Below are 20,351 nucleotides of genomic sequence, written 5' to 3' on the forward strand. Positions count from 1 at the left end.
GGGCAGGGATTGTGTCTGTTTCATGTCTTCAGGTCTGCGTCATCGGCGCTTGTCACAGCGTTAGACACACAGTAGGACCAAGACAGACCGAGTACAGGAAAGAATGATTGACATATGGGCCAGGCGTGGTGGCTCACACCTGTAATCCCAGCATTTTGGGAGGCAGAGGCAGGCAGATCACCTGAGGTCAGGAGTTTGAGACCAGCCTGGCCAACATAGTGAAACCTCATGTCTACTAAAAATACAAAAATGAGCCGGACGTGGTGGTGCACGCTTGTAATCCCAGCTACTCAGGAGGCTGAGGCAGGAGAATCGCGTGAACTCGGGAGGTGGAGGTTGCCGTGAGCTGAGATCACCCACTGCACTCCAGCCTGGGCAATGGAATGAGACCCCATCTTCAAAAAAAAAAACAAAGAATGATTGACATGCAGTGGCCCCTGCCCTGGGAAGCCAACCTTCACCCTCCACCACAGCACTTGATTCCATTGTGCTGTCCTTGGCTTCCACCCTCAGACTGAGAGCTCCTTGAGGGCAGGAGGGGGTCAAATTACTCTCTGGGTTCTCAGCACTGCCCAGTGTGAGTCCAAATATCTCCCACCTCCCCTCCCTCCGCTCTTTCCTCACTCAGGGCTCCACAGCCATGCTGGCCTTCAGCAATTCCTCCTGCAGGCTGAGCTGGTTCCCAAAGGGCCTTTGCACTAGCTCTTCCCTCTCCCTACACAAGTCTTCCCCCATAGGCTCTTCAGAGTCTCAGCTCAAATGGCCTCTACTCAGAAAGCCTCTTCCAGACCACCTGCCCCACTGGTCTAAGAGGTCCCTACTTTCTTCTTGGGCCCTCCTGACCTGAAATACTTTGTTGAGTGTTTTCCCCCGAGTCGTCTGGCTGCATCCGGGTTCTTATGGTGTCCAGAGGTTAATGGTCTATGGGGCCTGTGTTCGAATCCCAGCTCCACCACTGCTGCTGCTTACCTGCAGAGTGATTCTGAGTTTCTTTCTTTTCTTTTTTAAAATTTTATAAATGTCAATTTTTGTAGATACGGGGTCTCGCTAACAGGGTTGCCCAGGCTGGTCTCGAACTATGGGGTTCAAGTGATCCTCCCATCTCAGCTTCCCAAAGTGCTGGGATTACAGGCATGAGCCACGTTGCCCAACCCATTTTGAATTTCTTAAGGACTCTGTGCCTCAGTTTCCCGATTTGTAAAACCGGTGATAGTATCACTCCCTTATAGGGTAGTTGCCAGGATTGAACGAGTTAACCTTTGCAGTGCCTGACAGATTGTACTAGTTACTGATTGAAGGGCTGTTTTACTATCCAAATGTGGCTGGAGTAGGAGTTGGGTAAACATTTATTGAAGAATGTGCAAACACTGGCACTTGGAAGCTGAGCTGTTAGGAAGGGGAGGAGGATTCCAGTCGCCCAGCCCTCCCACCCCAAACGCAACTGCCCCCAGCGCAGAGGAGGCCGCGGAGGCCAGGCAGGAGCAGCTCCTGGAGGCCTGGTCGGCGTGGGCGTTTTATTCCGAGACCAAGGGGATCCACTGCGGAGTTCTCCGCTGGGCGCGACCTCGGGCTGCAGCGTGAGAGGAAGCGCGCGGCAAGACACCCAGCGGGGTGCTGGGGTCGCCCCCAGGAGAGGACAGCGGCTCGGACTGTCCGGCGGCGGCGCGGACAGCGACAGGGGCGCCAGGTGACCAGGACCCGGGCCGGGCGCGCCGGGCGGGGCGGTGCATGCAAATCTGCCGGGCGCCGGGGCGGGGCGCAGGAAGCCGGGGCGGGCTGGGTCTCCGCGCCCAGGAAAGCCCCGCGCGGCGCGGGCCAGGGAAGGGCCACCCAGGGGTCCCCCACTTCCCGCTCGGGCGCCCGGACGGCGAATGGAGCAGGGGCGCGCAGGTAGGATCCGGAGCCCGCGCGCGGATCCGGTTGCGAGGGTATCGCCCGGGCACGCGGGCTGAGGGCGTTCGGGAAGGGCTCGGCCGCCGGCGGGGACCCGGGCAGCGGGGACCGCGGGGACCACGGGGACCACCCCGACTCCGAGCGGGGCCCGAGCCCGCGACCCTCGGTGCGGGCGGAGCAGCGCCCGGTTCCGTCCTTGCCGCCGAAGGGCAGCGGAGGCGCGAGGCCCGGGGTATGTGGACACCCAGCGCTCCCCAAAGCCGGTGCTGGCAGTGAGACCTCCGCCGGGACGGCCTGCGGGGGTGGGGGGCTTGGGGTTAGGCTGTCGGGGGCCACGCAGCCTCTCTTCTCCGGGCAGTGGCGCCCTGCCCCGCGCTCAGGAAGTCAGTGAGGACTTCGGAGAGAGAAAGGGTGGGGAAAGTTCTGAGAACTGTAAATTTGAGTAGTAGGTCAGTGAATCGGGGCGGTCTCCGCCTCCGAATATCAGATGGACCCAATAATCGCGATCATTGACTGGGACTTGTTTTACTGAAAGGATGCCGAGTGAAACCTCCCACTAACTTCTCTGTGGCCGGTGCTGTGCGTCATGGACATTGTACAGATGAGGTCACCGAGACCCCAGCCGCTTTAATAACTTGCCTCAAGGTGCCGCCCACTTGGGAGTCCTTGGGGCAGCAGGACTAGAGCCCAGGCAATCCCACGCCAGAGCCAGCTGCTCTCCATCTCTCAATCACGTTTGAGGAGCCCCCACAATAACCAGAATCGCCGGGAGATTTGCTTAAAATGCAGATTCCCAGGTCCTTGCCCTGAGATTCAGATTCAGTAAACCCAGGAATCTGATCTTTATTTTCTTTTTAAAAATTTATTTTATAGAGATGGTGTCTCACTATGTTGCCCAGGCTGGCCTCAAGTGATCCTCCCACCTCGGCCTCCCAAAATGCTGGGATTACAGGTGTGAGCTACTGAGCCCTGATTTTTTTTTTAAACAAAATCTGGATTTCTTAGAATTAAGCAAGATAGGGGACAGCTAGTTTGTCTGCTTCTGGGATTCAAGGAATGCCCTAGGGCCAGCGCTAACCCTGCTCCAGTTCTAGTCTCTCCCCTTCCCCAGCCCTCTGGGAGGCATGACCCACTGCACGTCCCTGCCCCCAGTAGCCTATGAGGAGCCCAAGGCATTTGCTGGGACCTCAGTGCCTTTATCAAAATCCCAAAGTCCAATGGGGAAACAGGCTCAGGTGTAGGTTTGGCCAGGGTGTCCTGCACATTAGGGCATTCCAGGGTCCTGCAGGGGTTTCTTAGAACTCGGCTAGCCCAGCCCATGAATGGGAGGTGACCTGCTAAGCCACTCATTCACTCACTAGCACTCATTCAGCTCCTGTGAGGCCCTGGGTGGTGTTCTGGGCACTGGTGCTTGCCTCAAGGAGCACCCCCTCTGCAGGAAGACAGACGTGAGGGCTGGGAGGGTGCGGATGCACCAGTGGCTGCAGGACCACAAGCCAGAGGGGATCAGCTCTTCACAGGGCACTGGGCCAGGCTTCCCAGCACCCAGGGACCCTGAGCTAGCCATGTAAGTAGAGCAGGGGAGTCTGGCAGGTAGAGGATGGGAGGTAAAGGGAGGCACAGAGTGGGCGGAGGCTGGGAGGTGTGAAAGGGCACTGTGTACAGAACCTAGGGAGTAGGCAGAAGCCAGAGATGGATGGAAAGGTGGGCTGGGCTGCATTGTGGAAGGCCTTGAATACCGTGCCAAGGAACTTGGGCCAGTGTATTTTACCTTGGCTTGAGTTGTAAAAACAACAATGCAGATTCCTGGGCCCCACCCTGGGCCTCTGGATCTGAATCTGGAGGGAGACGTTGGGGAGGCAGCAGGGAGGAAAACCTGCAGTCACTCACCCCAGTTACAACACATCCAGTTACCGGCAGGTCTGAGATAACCTAAGGGTTTCCAAATGCTAGGAAGTGACTCAATGACTGATATGTTTAATACAATACAATCCCAGGTTGCAAAATGCCCAGGGCAACAGTGGGGATGTTCAGTTTTCTAATGCTCCCAGTTCAAAAAGGAGCTGAAATGAATTGTCAAAGAAGTGAGAAGAAGCCGGCCGCAGTGACTCACACCTGTAATCCCAGCACTTTGGGAGGCTGAGGAGAGAGGATCGCTTGAACCCAGGAGTTTGAGACCAGCCCGGGCAACATAGCGAGACCCTGTTCCTACAAAAAAAATTTAAAAACTTAGCCAGGCGTGGTAGCAGGTGCCTCTAGCCCCAGCTATTTGGGAGGCTGAGGTGGGAGGATGGCTTGAGCCCAGGTGGTCAAGGCTGCAGTGAACTATGATTGTGCCACTGCACTGTAGCCTGGGTGACAGAACGAGACCCTGTCTCAAAATAAACAAATACATAAATACATGAGAAGAGAGAAGCGTTTCCACCTCCCCCATCTCCCTGCCCTCTTCCACCCCATCTGGGAGGATGGAGGAGAGCGTTTGGGATTAGATGCCCCACCTCTCAACTGCCCTCACTGGTACCTGGGAGTGAGGCCAGGACAGAAGCCGCCTAGGTACTGTGCTTCCTCACGTTTGTAATAGTGAACTTTCTTGAGGGTTGATGACATGTTTTATAAGCTACTTCACACAATGTCCAACACCCAGTGGGTCCACAATCAATGTATATGTCTGTTGTTACCTGTCAAGACGTATAGCTGGGGAGTGACAGTATGGACTTGAGCCAGATCACCCAGTGCAAATGCTGGCTTTGCTGCTTACTGTGTAACTGACTTCCCAGAGCCTCAGTTTCTGCATTTATGAGATTATAGTGACTATGCCATTGTAGTGATGACTAAATGAGTTAATATATGTCAAGCATACAAAACAGTACCTGGTATGTAATAAAAACTATGTATTTGTTAAATGAATACCTTTTTTTTTTTTTTTTTTTTTTTTTTTAGAGCCATGGTCTCTCTCTATTTCCCAGGCTGGAGCACAGTGGGCACAGTCATAGCTCACTGTAGCATCCAATACCTGGGTTCAAGTAATCCTTCCACCTCAGCCTCCTGAGTAGCTGGGACTACAGGTGTGTGCCACCACGCCTGGCTAATCGTTTTTATATTTTTAGAGACAGGATCTTGCTATGTTGCCTAGGCTAGTCTTGAACTGCTGGTCTCAAGCAATCCTCCTGCCTCAGCCTCCTAAAGTGTTGGGTTTATAGATGCGAGCAAACCTGCCTGGCCTAAATGAATAAATCTTTATTGTTGCCTCCTTTGAGCTTTATTGGTTGGGATTTAGTCCACTCATTTTGCAGGTGAGAACTGAGACCCGGAGATGAATGCAGTAGCCTTGCCTCAGGCCCACATCTGAGGAACAGACTCCATCCTACTTTTCTTCCCATGTATTCTTTCCTGCTTGTTCCAGTTCGCTGGGGTGACCAAGAAAGACATTTCTGAGGATTCCTCCTGGCTGGCACAGTGGAGACATGCCCAGCCACGTTTAGCTAGACTTACCATGGCTGGGCTAGAAGAGAGGGCAGGAGCTTGCCTGGAGGTTGCACAGACTTGCCCTTGGTGAATGTGGATCAGAGCACCCCAGCAGAGGCTTGAAGTCCTGCAGAGGCTGGGGGATCCACTGTCAGACCGAGTGCATCACCATTGTTTTATGATATCGAGCAAATTGCTCTGTGTCTCTGAGCTTAAGGCAGAGAGAAGGGCCTGAACTTGAAGAGGGGGTCCCAGGTTTAAATCGGAGCTGGCTACTTCCCAGCTCTCCAGTGTGTAATCTGGAGGAAGTTGTTTAACCTCTCTGAGCCTCCCTTTGTTTGTCATGGGTATTTTCGGGGAGAGCATTCATGAGATAGTTTGTATAGACATTTTGCCCTTGGAAGGGACTCAGTGATTGCTGTTTTTCTCTGCATTTTGGACCGAGTCCCTTCTGCATATCCAGCACCTGGCTTCCTCCTGCATTTCTTCCTCAGGAATTTATTGAGCACCTATATGTGCCAGAGCATTGGACCAAGTCCTTTGTTCTCCTGGGGTTTAGATTCTGGTTGAGCATACAGGCAATGTACAACCAATACATATGTACAGATCGGCAGCTTTATCTGTTATTCTGAAATCCACGATTTCTGAAAACTGAAAGTTTTTCATAACTCATTTTGAAGCTAAACTTGAGGCTTTTTAGAGTCTTCATCCTCTTCGGTGTGATGCTCAGATGTCTTTCTGCAGAGATATTAGTGCAATTGATCGTTGGGTGCTTTCCCGCCCTGCATGATGGGCACATCGGTGGGTATTTTATACAAGGTGACCTTTCTACAGCCTGAGTCATTCTGAATTCTGAACTATGTCTGGCCCCCAGGATTTTACAGGAGAGAACATGGACCTGCAATATCCTATCAGGTGGAGACTGTGCTAGGAAGGAAAGCAAAGCTGGTGCAAGTGGAATCAGGGAGGGCTTCCCTGAGGAGGTGACATTTGAGAGGGATGAGGAAGAGAGGGCCAGGTGGAGGGACTCACAGAGGACGGAAGACTCCACTTCCTGACTGGCCTGTGCTTACCCCTCATTCTGCATGCACAGTTCTGTCTAAATGCGTCCGTTCTTGCCTTTCCAAGAAGTGCTGATGTCTCTTAGGTTTCAGGTCTGGCTCTGACTGACTCATTCTCTCTTTAGGTGCCCCCACAGGCCTCCTCACCTCCTCTCGGTTGCTTAAGAAATCTGAGGTCTGCGCTAAAGCCAGCCTGGGTGCTGTAACCTCTCGGCTGAGGATGGTCCCCAGCTGGGCTTGCATCTGGAGATGGAGGAAGTGGGTCTTGGGAGGGGAAGAGGAGCCGTGGGGCCTTCCAAGGGTTTGGTGGAATTGAGTTCCTGGTGGGGAGGGGCTGTGTTCTGGGTCTTAGAGCCTCTAGCCTGCAAAGCAAAGTTGAACGTAACACGCGCTCACATATCTCGAGTGTCAGCCCGGGGCTAGGTGCTTAACGCTTGCTTAGCCAATGTACCAGGGGCTGGGGACACGGGAATGAGTGACCCAGAAATGAGGGCCCTCGTGGAGCTGAAAGCATTCTGGGCTTGGTGACTTTGAGGAAATGGCTTTTGAACTGAGACCTGAAGTACCAAGGCATGTGGATATCTGGGGAAAGAGTGATCCTGGCAGTGGGAACAGAGAGTGCAAAGGGCCAGAGGCGCGAATGAGCTTGGTGTGTTTGACCCACAGCAAGGAAGCTGGTGTGGTTGGATGGAACCAAGCAAGAAAGAGGTCTAGGAACAGAGGTCAGGGAGGGAGCTGGGGCCAGATACCTGCATTGTCTCATTTAACTTGTGTAATAACCCTACCAGATAGGAGCTACTCTCATGCAAATGTTACAGATGAAGTAACAGAGGCACAGAGAGGTTCAGTGACTTGTCCAGGGTCACACACCTGAAGATGGGAGAGCAGGGCTGTGAACCTAGAAGCTCCAGAGTCCTCAGTCCTCACCATGGTGTTTAAACACAATAAAATCTATGCCTGAGTGCTGAAGACACACCTGCCATTTAGATGGATCTACTTTTTTACATTGTCGGTGTACTCCCTGCCATCCATCTGCCCAGCAATACTGTGAATGTGGGCAGCGCAGAACTGGTTCCTCCAAGCCCCATTTTACAGACAGTCCAGTCATTTTACATATTATTTTATGAATGAGCACCTTCCTCAGTGTCTCAGACCAGAGGTCCCCACACAGCAGGGCCACACAGCAGGAGGTGAGTGGTGGGTGAGTGAGCGAACTTTTATCTGTATTTACAGCTGTTCCCCATCGCTCGCATTACCACCCAAGCTCGGCCACCTGTCACATCAGCTGAGGCATTAGATGATTCTCACAGGAGCACGAACCCTTTTGTGAACTGCACATGTGAGGGATCTGGGTTGCGTACTTTTTCTTTTTTTTTTAAGACGGAGTTTCGCTCTTGTCGCCCAGACTGGAGTGCAATGGTGCGATCTTGGCTCACTGCAATCTCCGTCTCCCCATGTTCAAGTGATTCTCCTGCCTCAGCCTAGCAGCTGGGATTACAGGGCTGTGCTATCACACTCAGCTAATTTTTGTATTTTTAGTAGAGACAGGGTTTCACCATGTTGGCCAGGCTGGTGTCGAACTCCTGGCCTCAGGTGATCCACCTGCCTCAGTCTCCCAAAGTGCTGGGATTACAGGCATGAGCCACTGCACGCGGCCCTGGATGCGTGCTTCTTATGAGAATCTAATGCCTGATGATCTGTCACTGTCTCCCATCGCCCTTGGATGGGACCATCTAATTGCAGGAAAATAAGCTCAGGGCTCCCACTGATTCTGCATTATGGTGAGTTGTATAATTATTTCATTATATGTTACAATATAATAATAATATAAATAAAGTACATAATACATGTAATGTGCTTGAATCATCCCGAAGCCACGGCCCCAACCACGGCCTCTGGCAGTGGAGGCTGGAGTCCACATCACGCTCTGTGCTGGGTGCAGGAATGGAGATGAGTGGGTGTCCTGCTCATTTCCCTGAGGAGGAACCTGAGGCTCAGGCTAGAGACTTACCTGGGTGACACAGCTCATAAGTGGCAGAGTCCAGATTCAAACCCAGGGCTGTGGACCCAGAAGCCTGTGCATTTAACCACGGTTCTGAGCTATCCAGCCCAAAGAGGAGAGTTTAAAAGGATTACATTTCTTGGTTGGAAATCAGCGAGCATAGTTGCCCAGAACCATTTTTTAAAAACTCAGAGAAGGCCTTATGTTTTCCTGAAGCGGTCAGGGAAGTATTCTGCCTTTTCAAAAGAGAACACTGAATTCTAGGGAGGAGAGGCACCAGCTCTCTGAGCTGGGCAGGTCTCCAAGCTGGCAGGGCCACAGCCTCCCGACGGTCTTGCCTCTAGCGTATTTCTTCCAGAAGCCACATTTCCACAGGTGGGCAGCTCTAACTGGGAGAAAATCTTTCTGAGATTTAGCCAAATTAGCTTTCTTTTTTTTTTGAGATGGAGTCTCACTCTGCTGCCCAGGCTGGAGTGCAGTGGTGCAATCTCGGCTCACTGCAACCTCTGCCTCCTGGGTTCAAGTGATTCTCCTGCCTCAGCCTCCCGAGTAGCTGGGATTTCAGGCACACACCACCACGCCTGGCTAATTTTTGTATTTTTAGTAGCAATGGGGTGTCACCATGCTGGCCAGACTGGTCTCAAACTCCTGACCTAGGGTGATCCGCCCACCTCGGCCTCCCAAAGTGCTGGTATTACAGGTGTGAGCCACCGTGCCCAGCCCAAATTAGCTTTCTAGGAGCTTCCACTTTCTGAGTCTGTTTCTGCCTCTTGGAGGTAGTGACCATCTCCCTCCAAACTCGGATACTTCTCTTATTCAGGCTACACAACTGTAGTTATTTCAGGCATTCTCCCTGACTCAGGAAATGATAAGTTTGGCCTGGCTTTGGACATGAGTCAATTGGTTGGAGTCCCACACAAAGACTGTTTGGTCAGAGAGGAAGGAGACTATCACCTCTTTGGATCTAGAGCTTATACTTCTGTTGATGCAACCTGGAATCATACTGTGTAGCAGCCATATCCCACTTGGAGTGCATATTGGGCTTGTCAGCTAAAATCTCCATGTTTCTCTTCTATATGAGCTGCTGTTAATCCAAGTTTCTTCTATTCTGAGAGTCCTTGTCTGAAGCTAAGAGGTTCCAGTTTTTCATGCTCTCTAATAAATCTACTTCAGGCTAAAAGGCTATCATTTTTTCTTTGAGTACTGCTTTGGTTTCATTCCACAACTTGTTACACAATGTTATTCACTGCCCAGTTTAGAATTTCCCTTTTGGTTCCCATTTTAAGACTTATTTAATTATATGCTTTTTAAATCTTTGAGACAGAATTTTTTAAGTTATCTTTTTATTGTTGATTTCTAAATTTGGTCATCATGGTTGTTGTGGTCAATATATGTGGTTTCTATAATATCAGTGGTAGAGAATTTGCTGAGATCTTTATAGGATTTTCTGGTCATCTTTTTCCTCTTGTGTTTGAAAAGGATGTATATTTTCTGTTGGGTATAAGGTTCTAGAAATGTATCTATTTGATCAAGCTAGCTATTAGATTAGCTATATTTGTTATGTACTATGTGTTTTTTTTTACCTGATTTACCTCTCACCGTAATACAATTACAATTCACCATAATAGAGGATTTGTTAATTTCTCCTTTTGAGTCTGTTTTTTGCTTTATTTTTGAAGCCATGTTGTTAAGTGCATAGACATATGAATAGAATAAGGGTTCAGGATTTTTATACCTTTTTGGTAAATTGTTCCATTTTCCCAAGTAGCTGGGACTACAGATGTGCACTACCACCCCCAGCTAATTTTTGTATTTTTTGTAGAGATGGGATTTCGCTATGTTTCCCGGGCCAGTCTCAAACTCCTAGGTTCAAGCAATCTGCCCACCTCAGCCTCCCAAAGTGCTGGGATTACAGGCGTGAGCCACCGCAGCTGGCTGAATTGCTCCTTTAATCAGTATAAAAGAGCCAACTTCCAGCCTGGGCAGCATAGTGAGAACCAATCTCTACCAAAAAATAAAAATCAGCTGGGTGTGGTGGCGTGCACCTGTAGTTCCAGCTACTTGAGAGGCCGAGGTGGGAGAATCACTTGAGACCAGGAATTCAAGGCCGCAGTGAGCTATGATTGCTCCACTGCACTCCAGTCTAGGTGACAGAGTGAGACATTCTCAAAAAACAAGAACAAAAAAGCCATCCACCTTCTCTCTTCTAATACTTACTCAAGACATCATTTCATGAATTCTATTTTATTGATGTCAGTACTCCTGTACTAATAAGCCAGATGAGTTAAAAAAACAACAGCAGTAGCAAAGCTTGCGTTGACGTCTCTGCTCTGTAACTATAATCCTGGGCAAGTCATTTTCTTGGTTTGGGCTTCAATTTCTTCATCCATAAAATGGGAATATGACCTGTCCTGCCTTTCCCTCTGGGTTTTTATTTATTTATTTTTGGTGGGAGGTGGTTATAGGCACAGGATAGGGGCATGGCAGGCCAGGGTGGTCTTGGGAAATGCAACATTTGGGCGGGAAATGCAACATTTGGGCAGGAAATGCCTGTCCTCACCTAGGTCCATGGGGGTGGAACCTTAGCCAGGGACCACACCCTCCTCCTCCTAGCCCTTCCCTTCTACCCTTCCATATTATTTAAAGGGACCACACTCTCCCTTCCCAGCACTACTCCCATACCAGTCCCAGCAATTCGGGAGGCTGAGGCAGGAGGATCGCTTGAGCCCAGGAGGTCGCAGCTTCAGTGAGCTATGATGGTGCCATTGTACCCCAGCCTGGGCAACAGAGCAAGACTTGCCATCTGAAAAAAAAAAAAAATCAGGGTAACACACATAAAAATATAAATTTCTAACTTCTTTTGAAAAATCAAAAGATCTAGCAACATGCAAGTCTTCATTTTCATGTGGCAAAAAAGTAGCTGTCCTTTATCACAGGGGGCTGTGTTTTCCACTTGTCCCATCTCTACTCCTTGAGGTCATACGACTGTGTCCCTGTAGGTATCTGAGTTTACTCCAGAAGAGGTGGCTCTGTGGCCTTGGGGGAGGTGGCTGTGGGCTGCAGGCCAGAGGCAGAGAAGTAGAGGGTCGGTGGCCTCTGGAGAGGCCTGGAGACTGAGGTGTCATCGGGAGTGGATTAAGGGGCCACTGGGATCCCACCTACCCTGAGGGTTAGTGGTTCTGAGATCTTTGCTGTCCACCCAACAGCCTAGATGGCAGCCTCTGCCCTCTCCCTTTCTTCCTGTTCTTGTCTGTTTTCTTTTTCTTTTTTCTTTTCTTTTCTTTTTTTTTTCGAGATGGAGTCTTGCTGGAGTGCAGTGGCATGAACTCAGCTCACTGCAACTTCTGTTCAAGTGATTCTTCTCCTGCTTCAGCCTTTTGTCGTTTTCTTTACCTTTTTTTTTTTTTGAGACAGAGTCTTGCTCTGTCGTCCAGGCTGGAGTGCAATGGCACCATCTCAGCTCACTGTAACCTGTGTCTTCTGGGTTCAACCAATTCTCCTGCCTCAGCCTCCTGAGTAGCTGGGGTTACAGGTGTGCGCCACCACGCCTGGCTAATTTTTGTATTTTTAGTAGAGACGAGGTTTAACCATGTTGGTCAGGCTGGTCTCAAACTCCTGACCTCGTGATCCACCCACTTCGGCCTCCCAGAGTGCTGGGATTACAGGCATGAGCCACCGCGCCTGGCTTTCTTTGCCTTTTTATCACAGCAGACATGCAGACACGTGCACAGACAAGTGTAAAGCTTCATCCATTTTCACAAAATGAGCGCATGCATATGACCTAATCAAGCAGCAATACGTGACAACCCTCCCAGAAGGTTTCCTCCTGCCACTGCCAGGTCACAGCCTGGTCCTCCAAGGCCACTGTCCTGACTGCCAACTCCAAGATCAGTTTATCTCCTTTATCTAAACAGAACCAGGCAGCACTGCTGTTTTGAGCCTGGCTTCCCTCACTCAGCTTGTGCCTGTGACATCCTGTGCGTGCTGTCGTGGCAGCTGTCATTTGCTCAAGGTCTCAAAGAGTTTTCTTGGTGCTCAGAGATGAGCCTTTGCCAACCACTCCACCAACACTGTCCCAGGTCTCTCCCACCCAGCCACGGCCTCTTCACCGCCTTGCAACCAGCCATGAAGCAAGTGATCTTATTCTCATTTCACAGATGAGGAGACTGAGGCTCTGAGTGGACCCCAGCCTGCCACGGTCTCCCACCCAGTCAGGTTGGAGCATGCACTTAGGCCCAGAGTTATGCTTCTGTGTCTCAGATGCTTGGGGGTCCCTGCCCACAAAGGTGGCCCCCATGGCTGTGTGTCCCCACCCATCCAGAAATGGTATGGGGTGAGACAACAGGAAGAGCCCCATGGGTAGCCCCCACCCACTGCCTTCCATACGCCAGTCTGCAAGCAGAAAATGAACAGGAAGCTCTTACCTGTGCCCATGTGTTGTCCTGGCTTTGGGTTTGCCCAGGGGGCAAAGTCCTGGTCATTGTTGAGACAAGTTCACTGCTGCTGAGGGCCGAGCAAATGGTTACAAAGGCCAGATTCTAAATTTCTACCTGGTTACTTCCTGCTTCGTCACCGTCACCTCGGGCAACTTCTGAACCCCCCTCAGCCTCATTCCTCCCTGTGTGCTTGCAGGGAGAATATTTGACTGTATCTTCCATAGTGAGCATTCCAGGAGAAGCAAAAAGAGTGGTGTATAAAAAAGCAAGTTTATGACTGCTTCTGTGCCAGGCACTGTGCTGTGCACTCCAGAGCCAAAGGCCTGGGTTCAAATCCCAGCCCACTCACTAGCTGTGCATCCTTAGGCAGGTTCCTGACCCTCTCTGGGCCTCGGCTTCTCCATCTCTGCAATGGAGATGATATTAATTGCATCTGCGATGCTCCTTGGATTGGGTCCATGGTTAAGTGAGTGAGTGAGGCTCAAGGGCTTCTTTTTTTTTTTTTAGAGATAGGGTCTCACTCTGTTGCCCAGGCTGGAATGCAGTGGCATGATCACAGTTCACTGCAGCTGCGACCTCCTGGGCTCAAGCCATCCTCCTGCCTCATCTCCCTTAGTAGCTGGGACTACAGGCATGTGCCACCATGCCTGGCAATTTTTTTTTTTTTTTTTTGTATTTTTGGTAGAGACGGGGTCTTGCCATGTTACCCAGGCTGGTCTTGAACTCCTGGACTCAAGTGATCTACCTGCCTCAGCCTCCCAAATTGCTGTGATTACAGGTAGGAGCCACTGCACCCAGCCTTCAAGTGCTTTTTTTGTTAGTGAGACTGGTACAACCAATGCCAAGGCTGGTGAGCAAAGTTGCACCCAGTTGGGGAGGGGCGAAACCAAGGGCAGAAGGGCCCAGGGCATGGCCTCTCATGGCTGAAGGAAGAGGGGACACATGGCCAGTCGCAGTGACCTCTGCAGACCTCAAGAAGGAGGCCAGCTAGGAGCCATAGCTGTCACTAAGACAGTCAAAATCTAATCAGCACCCTGGCGCCAGAGGCATCGTCCACTGCTCAGGACAGTGAGTGATAGTCAATAACCAGCTCTCTGGAGGTCAGGGCCCCGAGGTGGCTGAGATCTGTGCCTACATTAGGACATTTAAGGGGACTCCAAGCCAGGATTTGCTAGTGTTTGCCCAGCAGGGAGAGGTGGAAAATTGGGGATGACCAACCAGGCCTCCCTGCTCACAACCAGGGGAATTCATCCGGTCGTTCTTCCATTCAGCAAATATTCATGGAGCACCTGCTGTGTGCCAGGCACCATGCTAGGCTCTGGGGAGATGGCTGTGAGCGGGATCGACACTGGCCTTGTGTGAGCTGGCCTTGCAGTAGGGGATATGAGCACCAAACACATAAGGCCCGAGTGTGCAATATGCCGCAAAGAGTGCAGAGAAATAAAGCATGATAATGGGTTGCAGAAAGATGGAGGCCAGGCTGGCTGCTGTTCCTGAGCAGGTGGCTTCTTGACAGTTTCCTCAGGCTCTGTCTCCTCCCTTGGGCCTCTGGAATCTTCTGAAGACAGGCCTGGCTTCCAGGATCCCGGATGGAGTTGCCTGTTGACGGTGTAGACTCAAAGTATCCACAGTGCGCTGGAGCGCGTGGTTTTCCCCAGAAAATCTGCTTCTCTTCTCAGCTGTCCATCGTGGGAAGGGTCCCTGGGGTCCTCCCCACCACCCCAGCCCGAGGCCACTTTCCCTCTGTCCCCACTCTCCCCACCCTGCTTTCCCCGCCAAGCACCACCAAGTCCCTGCTGCCTCCCCGTCCCAAACAGGCTCAAACCTGCCCCCTCTTCGCCAGCTCTCATCTCAGCCCGCTCCTCTCCTGCTTAATAGCCTTCACTGGCTCCCCACTGCCTTAGAGACAGAGTTTGAGTCTACTCCCATGGCTTGGCAGACGGTATTGTTCCTGGCCTGCCAACCTTCCAGCTGCCATCCCAGCCAAGGGCCCCGCTTGTAGGGTGGGAAGTGGGCCGTGCCCTCCCTCCTGCCTGTCTATTCTCTGGGTCTTCCCTCATTCCCTCCCTCACCCCGCCCTCTCATAAGAACCTTCAGAATCTGCCAGACGCAGTGGCTCACGCCTGTAATCCCAGCACTTTGGGAGGCTGAGGTGGGTGGATCACCTGAGGTCAGGAGTTTGAGACCAGCTTGGCCAACATGGCAAAACCCTGTGTCTACTAAAAATACAAAAAAATTAGCTGGGCGTGGTCGTGGGCATCTGTAGTCCCAGCTACTCGGGAGACTGAGGCAGGAGAACTACTTGAACCTGGGAGACAGAGGTTGCAGTGAACTGAGATCCCACTATTGCACTCCAGCCTGGACTACAGAGTGAGACTCTGTCTCAAAAAAAAAAAAAAAAACCTTCAGAATCTGTAAAATGGGTTTAATAATTATACTTATCTCATAGGGAGGGCTTAAAGCACCTAGGCCAGTGTCTGGCACCAAGGAAACACTGTATACCTGTTAAAATAAGAATAAAATAAAATACACATGCTCATGTATTGAGTGCCTGCTGTATGTCGGTTCCCTCCCCAGGAGAACTCTGGTGCATCCCCGATAAAGAAACCTGACCCTCTAGGATGAGGGAGGGTATTCCCTGAGGGCCTGCTAACAGCCTTCTCTGCTAATCTGAAGTCCTGCAGCTTGCCCAGCAGGCTGGCTTGTCACACGGGCTCCCCCCGACAGGCCACCATCTGGGAAAAGGCCAATGGCGTGGAATCATTCTTGACTCCTATTAGCCTTCCTGTTCTCTCTCCCACCCCACAGTATCCATCCTGTCAGCAAATCCTGTGGGCTCTGTCTTCAACACAGATCTAGAATTCAGCCCCTTCTCAACCTACCCATCTCCACAGCCTGGTGTGAGCCCTGGCACCTCTCTCTGGGGCCAGTGTGGTAGCCTCCTCACTGGTACCCACTTCTACCCATGCCCCCACCACCCAAGCAAGAGAGGTCTTTTTAAGTCTCATCATGTCACTTCTTTGCTCAAAACTCTCCAGTAACTTCTTCCTTGCTCAAATATTTGTTAAAAGAAGAAAGGAATGAATGAATGAATGACCCGTTTGCATCTGTAATAGCCAGCACACAGGCAGTGCTTGGAAAACACCCACAGCAAGAATAAATGAGGAGATGGCTGGACACAGCAGCTCATGCCTGTAGCATGTTGGAAGGCCAAGGCAGGAGGTTTGCTTGAGGCCAGGAGTTTGAGGTTGCAGTGAGCTATGATTGTGCCATAGCACTCCAGCCCCGGCCACAGAGAGAGATCCCATCTCTACAAAAATTTAAAAATTATCCGAGCATGGTGGTGTGTGCCTGTAGTCCCAGCTACTTGGGAGGCTAAGGCAGGAGGATCACTTGAGCCCAGGAGTTCAAGTCTGCAGTCAGCCATGATGGTGCAACTGCATTCTAGCCACAGAATGAGACCCTGTCTCTAAAACAAAAAAGAGAAGGAGAGTAAATGAGGTACTTGAGCAAGTGGGTGAGGATGGGTGAGCCACAGCAGGCCCACAGGGAGGCTGGTGGGTGCTGTTGGTGGAGGGGGCTGATTTGCGTTCTTGGTGGCTGCAGAGCCAGTCTGTTGCCTCCCCTCCCTCCCACTAGCTGGGCTGGGGACGGAGCCAACCAGGCAGAGCCCGGGCCATTCTGGGGCCCTGGCCTAACCTGCCTTACCATCCCAGTGGGGCCACCGACGTGGCTGCCGGTTCTGGAAACCCCAGTTCTAGGAAGGTTGCTGTCCCAGGAAGAAGTGCATGCCTAGCTTCCTGCCAGCCCAGCCCAGCTGTCCCAGAAGCCAGAGGAAGCTCTGGGCTCGTTTCTTATAAGTAGCATGACTAACTGATTGCGCCATAGGAGCTGAGGTTTCAAGCCAGTTTTTATCGTGGAGTTTCAGGGGTCAGCGGCTCCAAAGCCCCCGGCCCCCGCCCGAGGCCCCTGCTGTCCCTGGATTCCTCTCCACATGCTGCTTGCATCCTGTCTGCAGAACCAGCCCCTCCTCCAAGCCAGGTTTCCTGCCCAGAGGGAAGAAGAGCAGAAGGCCTGTACCGCCCCCTGTGCGCCCCTACTCCTCCGCCCCCCGCCCCCCCTGCCACCCGCTGTGGGTTCGGGAAGAGTCCTGCTGGGTCGCTTCCAGGCTGCTGCTGGCTTCTGACATTTCAAGGCTTAATCACTTAATCTCTCCCGAGTTTTTTTAAAAAGTGAGTCAAGTGTGTTCTCCTGGTGGCGGGTGTGTTTTCCCAGGCCCATGCTTCTGCTCACTTCCTGGCTGCGGCCTTCACTGACTTTGCTGCTTCCTAACTCTGTGACCTTGGCCTTGTCACTTGCTGTCTCTGGGTCTCAGGCCAATGGGGCTCCCCGGACAAAGTTCCAGGGTTTTGGGGACTGCATTTCAAAGGTCAGCAAGCACAGTCCTTAAACACATGGATTCTGGAGTGACAATGCCTAGGTTATGGCTCTGTGACCACCAGCAAGTGCTCTAGCCTTTTTGTGCCTCAGTCTTCTCATCTGTAAAATGGGAATGTTAATGGCACCTACCTCATAGGGTCGTTGAGAGAACCAAATTGATTAATATATTGTAAGTACTTAGAACAGGGCCAGGCACAAAATAAGTACTGCATATACAGTTAACTATGGACAAAAGCTTGGGACCTGGTTCATGTTTAAAAATGATTATTGAGGCCAGGTGCGGTGGCTCATGCCTGTAATCCCAGCACTATGGGAGGCTGAGGCGGGCGGATTAGGAGGTCAAGAGATCGAGACCATCCTGGCCAACATGGTGAAACCCCGTTTCTACTAAAAATACAAAAATTAGCCAGGCGTGGTGGCGTGCTCCTGTAGTCCCAGCTACTCAGGAGGCTGAGGCAGGAGAATCACTTGAACCCAGGCGGAGGTTGCAGTGAGCTGATATCGCGCCACTGCACTCCAGACTGGTGACAGAGCTAGACTCCATCTCAAAAAAAAAAAAAAAGATTGTTGAATTTATTATTGCTGAATTTTTTTTTTTTGAGACAGAACTTTGCTCTGTTGCCCAGGCTGGAGTGCAATGGTGTGATCTCGACTCATTGCAACCTCTGCCTCCTGGGTTCAAGCGATTCTCCTGCCTCAGCCTCTCAGCCTCCCGAGTAGCTGGGAATACAGGCACCCACCATCATGCCTGGCTAATTTTTGTATTTTTGTAGAGACGGGGTTTCACCATGTTGGTGAACTCCTGACCTCAGGTGATCCACCTGCCTCGGCCTCCCAAAGTGCTGGGATTACAGGCGTGAGCCACTGTGCCCCACCTATTATTGCTGAATTTTAACCATTCATTCATTTAATATATGTTTATTGTACACATGCTATGCCTGTGTCAGGCACTGTTTTAGGCACTGGGGATAAAGCAGTGAGCAGAGCAGACATAAAGCTCTGCTCTCATGGGCCCTCTTACAGAGGGAGGCAAACAATGCATTTATAGACAAATACATAATTTATATTTGAGGTTACCTATTATACTCCCAACTTGAAAAACTAGCAGTATATTGAGAGTGGCTATTTCACATCTGATGGAGGAATATGTCTTTTGTGAACCATTTATGTTCTTTGCCTATTTTTCTTAAAGGGATGTTTGTCTTACTGATTTGTAAGAACTCTTCATATATTAAGGCCATTAACCGTTCATAATGTAGATTGCTACCTTTTTCTAGTCTTTTGCTTGCCGATATAGTTGGGATGTCATCCTCTCTAAATCTCTTGTTGAAATGTGATCCCCAGTGTTGGAGGTGGGTCCCGGTGGGAGATGTTGGGTCATGGGGACGGGTCCTTCATGGTTTGGTGCTGTCCTTGCCATAGTGAGTGAGTTCTCACAAGATCTGGTTGTTTAGAAGTGTGCGGCACCTCCCTCCTCTCTCTTGCTCTGGCTGTCACCATGTACGCCTGCTCCCCTTTTTCCTTCCCCGTGAATAAAAGCTCCCTGAGGCCTCCCCAGAAGCCAGGTAGATACGGGTGCTATGCTTCCTGTACAGCCTGCAGAGCCATAAGCCAATTAAACCTCTTCTCTTTGTAAATTACTCAGTCTCAGATATTTCTTTATAGCAATGCAAAAATGGACTAACACACTTGAGTTCTGCCTTTTTCTTAAGGCATATTTTAATCTAGGCCAGACACAGTGGCTCGTGCCTCTAATCCCAGCACTTTGGGAGGCCAAGGCGGGTGGATCACTTGAGGTCAGGAGTTTAAGACCAGCCCGGCCAACATGGGGAAACCCTGTCTCTACTAAAAACACAAAAAATTAGCTGGGTGTGTTGGCACACACCTGTAATTCCAGCTACTCGAGAGGCTGAGGCACAAGAATCGCTTAAACCTGGGAGGCAGAGGTTGCAGTGAGCCGACATCACGCCACTGCACTCCAGCCTGGGGAACAGAGCGAAACTCCGTCTCAAAAAAAAAAAAAAAAAAATCTAGGGAAGTTGAAAACATTTTTGCAGTCAAAGCTATCTTTGCTATCTGCATCTTGAAATAAAATAAACATTCACACATGTAACCTCACTAATCTGATTAGAGATAGTGATAAGTACTGTGACAGAAATAAACAGGGTGCTGTGATAAGAAGTCACAGGGAGGGCCCGCATTAGATGAGGGGGGTCAGAGAAGGCTTCTGAAGTGTTTCTGGTGCAAATGCTTGGAGAAGGGAGAGCTGGGAGTGTATCCCAGGGCTCAGAGGCCAATGGAGGATTGCAGAAGAGGGAGAGGGGATAGGAGGGGAATGTTAGAGGGGTAAGCAGAAGCTAGATCATCGGGGGCTTGGCTCTTTTTTTCATTTTCTTAAATTAAACTTTTTATTTTCAGATAATTAAAAATTTACACACAGTTGGAAGAAATCATAGAGAAGCCAGGCGTGGTGGCTCATGCCTATAATCCCAGCACTTTGGGAGGGCAAGGTGGGCAGATCACTTGAGGTCAGGAGTTCGAGATCAGCCTGGCCAATGTGATGAAACCCCGTCTATACTAAAAATACAAAAATTAGCTGGGCATGGTAGCTCGCCTGTAGTCCCAGCTACTGGGGAGGCTGAGGCAGGAGAATCACTTGAGCCTGGGAGGTGGAGGTTGCAGTGAGCCAAGATCACACCACTGCACTCCAGTCTGGGTGACAGAGTGAGACTCCATCTCAAAAAAGAAAATAAAAGAAAAAGAAAAAGAAATCATAGAGAGACCCCTGCTTCTATGCTGTTCCCCCTAAGGGCAAGATTGTAGAAATCTGTAATACAGTGTCACAGCTGGGATATTGACACTGATATAATCTACTGACCTTATTGGGATTTCCCGATTTACTTGTACTCATTTTTGTGTTTGCGTACACATGTGTGGTTTAGTGCTATGCAATTTTATCACGGCATAGGTTTGTGTACGCAGCCAGGATCCAGCACAGTTCTATCATCACAAGGATGGCTCAAATTCTCCTTTTATAGCCACATCCAACTCCCT

General features: G+C 50.6%; 1 protein-coding gene across 4 annotated transcripts in view; it reads left to right on the top strand.

Annotated features, from left to right (window-relative positions):
* Positions 1-1,410: 1,410 nt before the first annotated feature.
* Positions 1,411-20,351, top strand: part of IL4R (interleukin 4 receptor) — a 53,024-nt gene continuing 34,083 nt past the window's right edge. Inside the window, exon 1 of one of the 4 annotated variants that reach the window (XM_054452703.2) lies at positions 1,411-1,687. The gene's annotated coding sequence lies outside the window, so the exon portion shown is untranslated. Of the gene's footprint in view, positions 1,688-1,742; positions 1,891-3,435; positions 3,461-20,351 lie in introns of those variants that run through there. The other 3 variants (XM_054452704.2, XM_054452702.2, XM_054452705.2) reach the window with 3 other exon arrangements.

This window comes from Pongo pygmaeus, chromosome 18, assembly GCF_028885625.2.
Source record: "Pongo pygmaeus isolate AG05252 chromosome 18, NHGRI_mPonPyg2-v2.0_pri, whole genome shotgun sequence".
NCBI classification, from domain to species: Eukaryota; Metazoa; Chordata; class Mammalia; order Primates; family Hominidae; genus Pongo; species Pongo pygmaeus.